The following is a 6616-nucleotide window of genomic DNA, read 5'->3' as shown; positions in this document are numbered from 1 at the left end:
AGTATATAACTAATATTTAAGCAGTTCAAGAATATCAGAAGATGATAGGATTTAAAGTATGACACAGACATTATTCTTATAATACGGAAATTCTGAGTATGCCAGATTAGAAGTTGCTGGAATGATTAAGTTGCACATTTTATATGTTTAAAAAGAATGGGAGCATATTGAAAAGAACTCCTAATTCTATATTAAATTTAATTTGAATTTTTCCAACCAAAGAGATCATTTACTTTTAAACTTTTGCAAATATGCTAATTTCTCTACTTCCACATGGGGTGCTTTTCCCTCCCTAGTGTATTGCACATACCTTCCCTTGCTAAAACACAACTGATTATTTCAAGGTTCACTTTGTCCCGGTACCTTCCACATATTTTATCATAGATTTTATATTTCTCCATCCATGGAGGGGAACATGTCACCTAACATAAATTACATGCAATTAATTACACTGAATTAAAACATTCAAATTCACTTTGTTGAGAACAGCTAAATTATCTTGTGTGCATTGGTAGGAGGGTCCAGGTACCTGGGTTTATTCCAAGGTAAATTTCTATAATTTACTGATTGGACAAACTTATATTAGTTAATAAACTACTCTCGTTTCTTCATGTGGAAAGTGACCATTTTAGGAATTGATGGCTAAATGCATTCAAAATATAATAAAATGCTTATTTCATAATCAGAAATGTGGTCACTTAATTTATCAACCAAAGTAAAATAATTTAATATTGAGTGTGGTGCTCTTAAAAATTCTGTTTGAAAAACAGGTGTAAACTGGGACCATCCTAAGAAAACTAGGATATATGAACAATTGTAAAAAGTGTGCAATAAATGTAAATTATATCAGTAATAATGATGATGTTGATGTCATATATTTTTAAATCTCAGCATCCTTTTGGAAAACACTCAAAATCATGAAATGTACTTTTATTGCCATGTATGAAGGCCTTGGTGTTAATCACATACAGATTTGTCTGTTCCTTATTTGTTTACTTATTTTTTTTTAATGTTTATTTATTTTTGAGAGAGAGACACAGAGCACGAGTGGGGGGAAGGGCAGAGAGAGAGGGAGACACAGAATCCGAAGCAGGAAACAGGCTCTGAGCTGTCAGCACAGAGCCTGATGCAGGGCTCGAACAATGAGCTGTGAGATCATGACCTGAGCTGAAGTCGGCCACCCAGGTGCTCCTGTCTGTTCCTTATTTACACACACACACACACACACACACAAAATTTATATACATCTTTTATAGATTAATATGAGAATTAAATGTGAATATACATTCAATTATATATATATAATATATGTGTGTATGTTATATATTACATATATATTACATGTGTGTGTTTATAAAGAGACACTAAACCTTGCAAAGTGCCTGATAGAAATCATCTGTCTTTGTTTTATTTCTTTCTCTACTGAGTCAAGTTAAATATGTAGCATATCTCAGCAATGCTTTTTCAGAATCAATGATGATTTATTGCAATTATGTGTAAACCATCTGGTTCAGATTATTGTCTTTTACGGGACTTCAAGATAAGTTTAATTTAACATGCTAAAAAAACAATCAAAGAACAACCTGTGAATTGTAACCTTGTTATGGTACAAAAGTTCATATATTCCACAAAAGAATTAATTTAAGTATAAATGTATATAGCAAACTCCCCATAACTTTCAGGATGTTCCTGCTATTGACAATAAATAATTTTCAATGAGAATGTGGCAAATGTACTCAATTAATTCCTACTTGCATGCTACCTATTAGAAAATTCTTGAAAAGGAGTAGCAAAGTGGTAAACAAAAGCATTTAAATAGATATGTCAAGTGTCTTATTCTAATTCCTCTAATTTAAATCCTGGGTTGTATCTCCAGGATACATCTCCATAATTATACCATTTGTAAGAATGCTGTGACTTTTACTGTCTATATTTTATTTTTTTGCTTGTACAGAATATGTGTTATACAGACTTAACTAGATATTTTAGCTTCCCATTTTTTTTTCTTTGCTTACTATCTATCCTTAATTAGTTTAAGAACTACTGTGAAATTTGATCATAATATCGTTTTCCTAGATTCTTGTATTAATCTTGAAACTCCATAGGTTGGGGGCTAATTCCTTTTATACTGAGAATTTCTAAATCTGATTAGTTTTAAGGAAAAAAAATATTCCAGTTGAAATAAGTGAATAACTGGAATATTTTCTAAAACATCCCCAATGAAATTGAGCATCTAGTATCAAATATAAAACTTAAACTAAATTAACAACTCAGGCAACAATAGATGTTGGCGAGGATGTAGAGAAAGGGGTACACTTTTGCCCTCGTGTGAATGCAAACCAGTGCAGCCACTCCGGTGAACAGTATGGAGTTTCCTCAAAAAATTAAAAATAGAACTAGCATAATGACCCAGCAGTTGCACTATTAGGTATTTATCCAAAGGATATAAAAATACTGATTCAAAGGGTCACATGCACCCAATGTTTATAGCAGTATTTTATCAACAATAGCCAAATTATGGAAAAAGCCCAAATGTCCATTGACTGATGAATAAAGAAGAGTTGGTATATATACACAATGGAATATTACTTGGTGATTAAATAGGATGAAATCTTACCATTTGCAACAACATGGATGGAACTAGTATGTATTATGCAAGGGAAATAAGTCAGTCAGAGAAACACAAATACCATATGATTTCACTTATGTGGAATTTAAGAAACAAAACACACGAACATAAAGGAAGGGAAGGAAAAATAAGATAAAAACAGAGAAGGAGGCAAGCCATAAGTGACCCTAAAATACAGAGAACAAACTGAGGGTTGCTGGAGGGGACGACGGTGGGAGGATGGGCTAAATGGGTGATGGGAATTAAAGACGGCACTTGGGATGAGCAGTGGGTGTTATTTGTAAGTGACGAATCACTAAATTCTACTCCTGAAGCCATTATTACAGTATATGTTAACTAAGATTTAAATAAAAATAAAAATTTGGGGTGCTGGATTGCTTGGTCTATTAAGCATCTGACTCTTGGTTTCAGTTCAGGTCATGATCTCACAGTTTGTAAGTTCAATCCCCACATCGGGCTCTGTACTGACAGCTTGGAGCCTGCTTTTTTCTTTCTCCCTTTCTCTCTGCCCCTACCCCGCTTGCTTTCCTCTCTCTCTCAAAATAAATAAATAAAATACATAAAAATAAATAAAAATATGAGTAGAAATTAAAATTAAAAAAATGCAAATACAAAATAAATAAAGCTTAAACTAAATTTTGAAGTAATGTCCCTGACACTATCTAAACCAAATATACAATCAAGGCATGGGGGCAACTGTGCCCCATTAAAAAAGAGAGTTAAAAAAATTAATTACTTGCTTTAAAATCATGAATGTGTCAAATAGGCCTATTGGAGCATTTATTTTCTTGTTTGAAAATCATTGGCATTTTAGAGTTATCAATATCTGGCATTCCTCGATCTGAGTATCACATTATAAATTTCCATGTAAACATAAGACTCTTTGCTATAGACTAAATGTTTATGTCTCCCTGAAATTCATATGCTAAATCCTAACCCCAGGTATGATATTAAAAGGTGAGGATTTGGGGAAATGATTAAGTCATAAGAGTAGAGCCCTCATGAATGGAATTAGTGCCCTTATAAAAGAGACTACAGAGAACTCCCTTGTCCCTTTGCCATGTGAGGCACAGTGAAAAGGCAGTCATCTGTGAAGCAGACATCTAATCTTCTGGTGCCTTGATCTTGGATTCCTAGTCTCCAGAACTATGAGAAGTAAATTTCTGTTGTTTATAAGCCACCAATTAATGGTACTCTGTTTAGCAGCCTGCATACACTAGGACACTCTTGTAAAAACCTAAATTATAATTGTGGAGAGGTTAAAAAATACCCCGTAATGTGTCAGTGTCCTGCAAATGGCTAAACACTGTGGGAAACTGTGAATGGTTATATTTAGAAACAGAGCCCAGTGCCCTGTTTCATACTGTGTTACACAAAGGCATGGGTGTATATAACTGCAGAACTATGGCTTATTTTTCTGATTTCAAGCACACCGGCAGTGATGATGGCTTTGATGTCTTCCAACTAACAGCAGTATTTGCATGATGTTTTTCTTTTTTAAATTTTTTAATGTTTACTTATTTTGAGAGAGAGAATGAGTGAGAGAGAGAGACAGACAGCGCAAGTGGGGGAGGGGCAGAGTGAGAGGGCGACACAGAATCTGAAGCAGGCTCCAGGCTCTGAGCTGTCAGCACAGAGTCTGACATGGGGTGGAACTCACAAAACACGAAATCATGACTTGAGCCAAAGTCGGACTCTCAACCGACTGAGCCACCCAGGTGCACCGCATGATGTTCTAATATGAGTGCTTTGTGTTAAGCATCTAGGATAAATACAACCCTCAAATATAACAAATCTGTCTATTTGCTTCATGGAAGTTAACATACTGAACACTCTTAGTTTTTAGACATTGTCTTATAGAATAGCTTTATTTGTTTAAGTCACTGGCTTACATGCTTTGTAAATATAAATAATTATTGACTTTAAATACGCTGCCAGCTTTAAAGTCTTACCAGAGACTTACAGGGGGCTTTATTGATCAACAGTAGTGACAGCTGGCTAGAGAGTGACACATCCCTATCAGTCAGATAATTAATGTGCGCTGAAGCAAACTGACAAAACTACAGATTGTACAGTGTTAAGAAGAAGAAAATTCAGATCTCTTGCCTCAGGACACTTCAGTATAATTAACCTAGGTTTCCAAATGCCAAAAGATTTACTGCAAGCTTATTATAATCTCTCAGACTGACAAAATCCAGTGCAAAGTCATTTTATTCTTTCAAGACACCCTAGACTGATGGTATTAAGCATAACCACAATACCTTAATTTCATGTTCTAGAACTTCACTCACCTTCATACTTGCAGTTGTAGAATACAGATGGAAAAACTTTTCTGTTCTCTTATGCCTTCTCTCTTCTTTTCTTTGAGAATCCAATTAACCTGTTTCAGAATAATTAACTTGAGGAAATAATAAGAAATAAAAAGTAACATAATATTGATTGAAAATAAAATATTTTATTTATAGTTTTAAAAGTTAAGAAAAAAGTTAAAAAAGAAAGATTTTCCAGTAAATATCCAAATATAGGAAAATATGCATATACAGTTATATATACATGTACATAGGCAATTATTTGTTTATATAATCTTATACAGTATAATTTGCTACTTCTCAGTATTTTCTCACATTTCTTCTTACTCAGTTTGAATTCTCTTATCCTTCATTAATAACACTCTTGTTCATATCCCTTCAATTGCCTTACCCTTATTTCATATATGTAAATTGCAATCCCAGTTAAAGCCAGCTCTCAGCCTACTCCATGACTGTATACACACATCTGAATAAAGTTGGAAAATGTGAACTTGTAGACTTGCCTTGCTTTAATTTCATGATCACTACCCTCCAGTGAGACTTAATGCTTCCTGGCAATCATATATATTTACTCAGTCTGAGTCACTTTCTTTCATTCCTATCCTCTTGCACTATACTTTCTGCTTGTCCCCTTTTCAAACTTTTAACAACTCTTGCACTCTCTTCACAGTTGATGATTTTCCTCTCTATTTCACTTATAGAAGCAGTTTCTCTGAATCATGCTGCTATTTATATCATCTTAAAAGGGAAAACAAAACAAAAAACCCTCTTAAAAACTTTATCCCTTATACCAAAACAGATTGCATTAAAATCAGCAATGACATCCATGTAGATAAATGCAACGGCCAATATTAGTAAATATTCATTTCACTTAAACTATTAGCAGAATTTAATACATACAGTCTCATTCTCCATCTTGGAATAACTTTTTATATAGCTGTCAGATAATATATATTTGTGACTGCCTTGTTGCTTCACTGCATATTCATTTGAATATTTTTTCCTAACTCTTTTGCATTTGAACTGTTAATGGTGGCAACTGAAGGATTAAATCCATGAACTTTAAAAAAACATCCTCACTCCTTGTCATGGTTAATTTTATGTGTCAATTTGATTGGAGCAGGAGGAATGCAGATATTTGGTTAAACACTATCTTAAGTGTGTCTGTAAGAGTTATGTGGATGAAATTAACTTTTGAATCAGAAGACTGAGTAAAGCAGATTTCCTTTCTCCATGTGGTTGGGGCTATAAAAACTGTTGAAGTCCTGAATAGAACAAAATGTCTAAAGAGGGGAGAACTTACTCTCTCTGCCTTATTGTCTATGAGCTGAGACATTATGAGTCTTACCTTGCCCTTGGACTTCAATTTGAACTTGAATGAACTTAAACTATTGACTCTCCTATACTATTATCTACTGAGAAATAATTTTTAAAAATTGATTAAGATTATTAGGTGACAAATCAAGTCTTATATTAATTGGGCTTCCTTTAACAAGAGTATTCTTATATAAGCGGTCATATAAAATAAATATCATAGGAAGATATTCCAGAGAATTGAAGTTTATTTGAGCAGAAAGGGAAACAGTCCAACTTTGCTTATTTGACCTGGTTACCATGGTGAACATCTGATGCTCAATCTTGCTGGGGATCACTTGAAGGTAGCTTGTTTTCTTGTTGT

At 33.8% G+C, this 6616-nt stretch overlaps 1 long non-coding RNA gene across 1 annotated transcript in view; it reads right to left on the bottom strand.

Annotated features, from left to right (window-relative positions):
* Positions 1 to 4796: 4796 nt before the first annotated feature.
* The window catches only part of LOC122199221, a 234706-nt gene continuing 232886 nt past the window's right edge, over positions 4797 to 6616 (bottom strand). Inside the window, exon 3 of the long non-coding RNA XR_006193422.1 lies at positions 4797 to 5027. This is a non-coding gene — a long non-coding RNA (uncharacterized LOC122199221). The remainder of the gene's footprint in view (positions 5028 to 6616) is intronic.

The sequence above is a fragment of the Panthera leo genome, chromosome A1, assembly GCF_018350215.1.
Source record: "Panthera leo isolate Ple1 chromosome A1, P.leo_Ple1_pat1.1, whole genome shotgun sequence".
Taxonomy (NCBI): Eukaryota; Metazoa; Chordata; class Mammalia; order Carnivora; family Felidae; genus Panthera; species Panthera leo.
The sequence above is the reverse complement of the archived record's forward strand: the minus strand, read 5'-3'. Positions and strand labels throughout refer to the sequence as shown.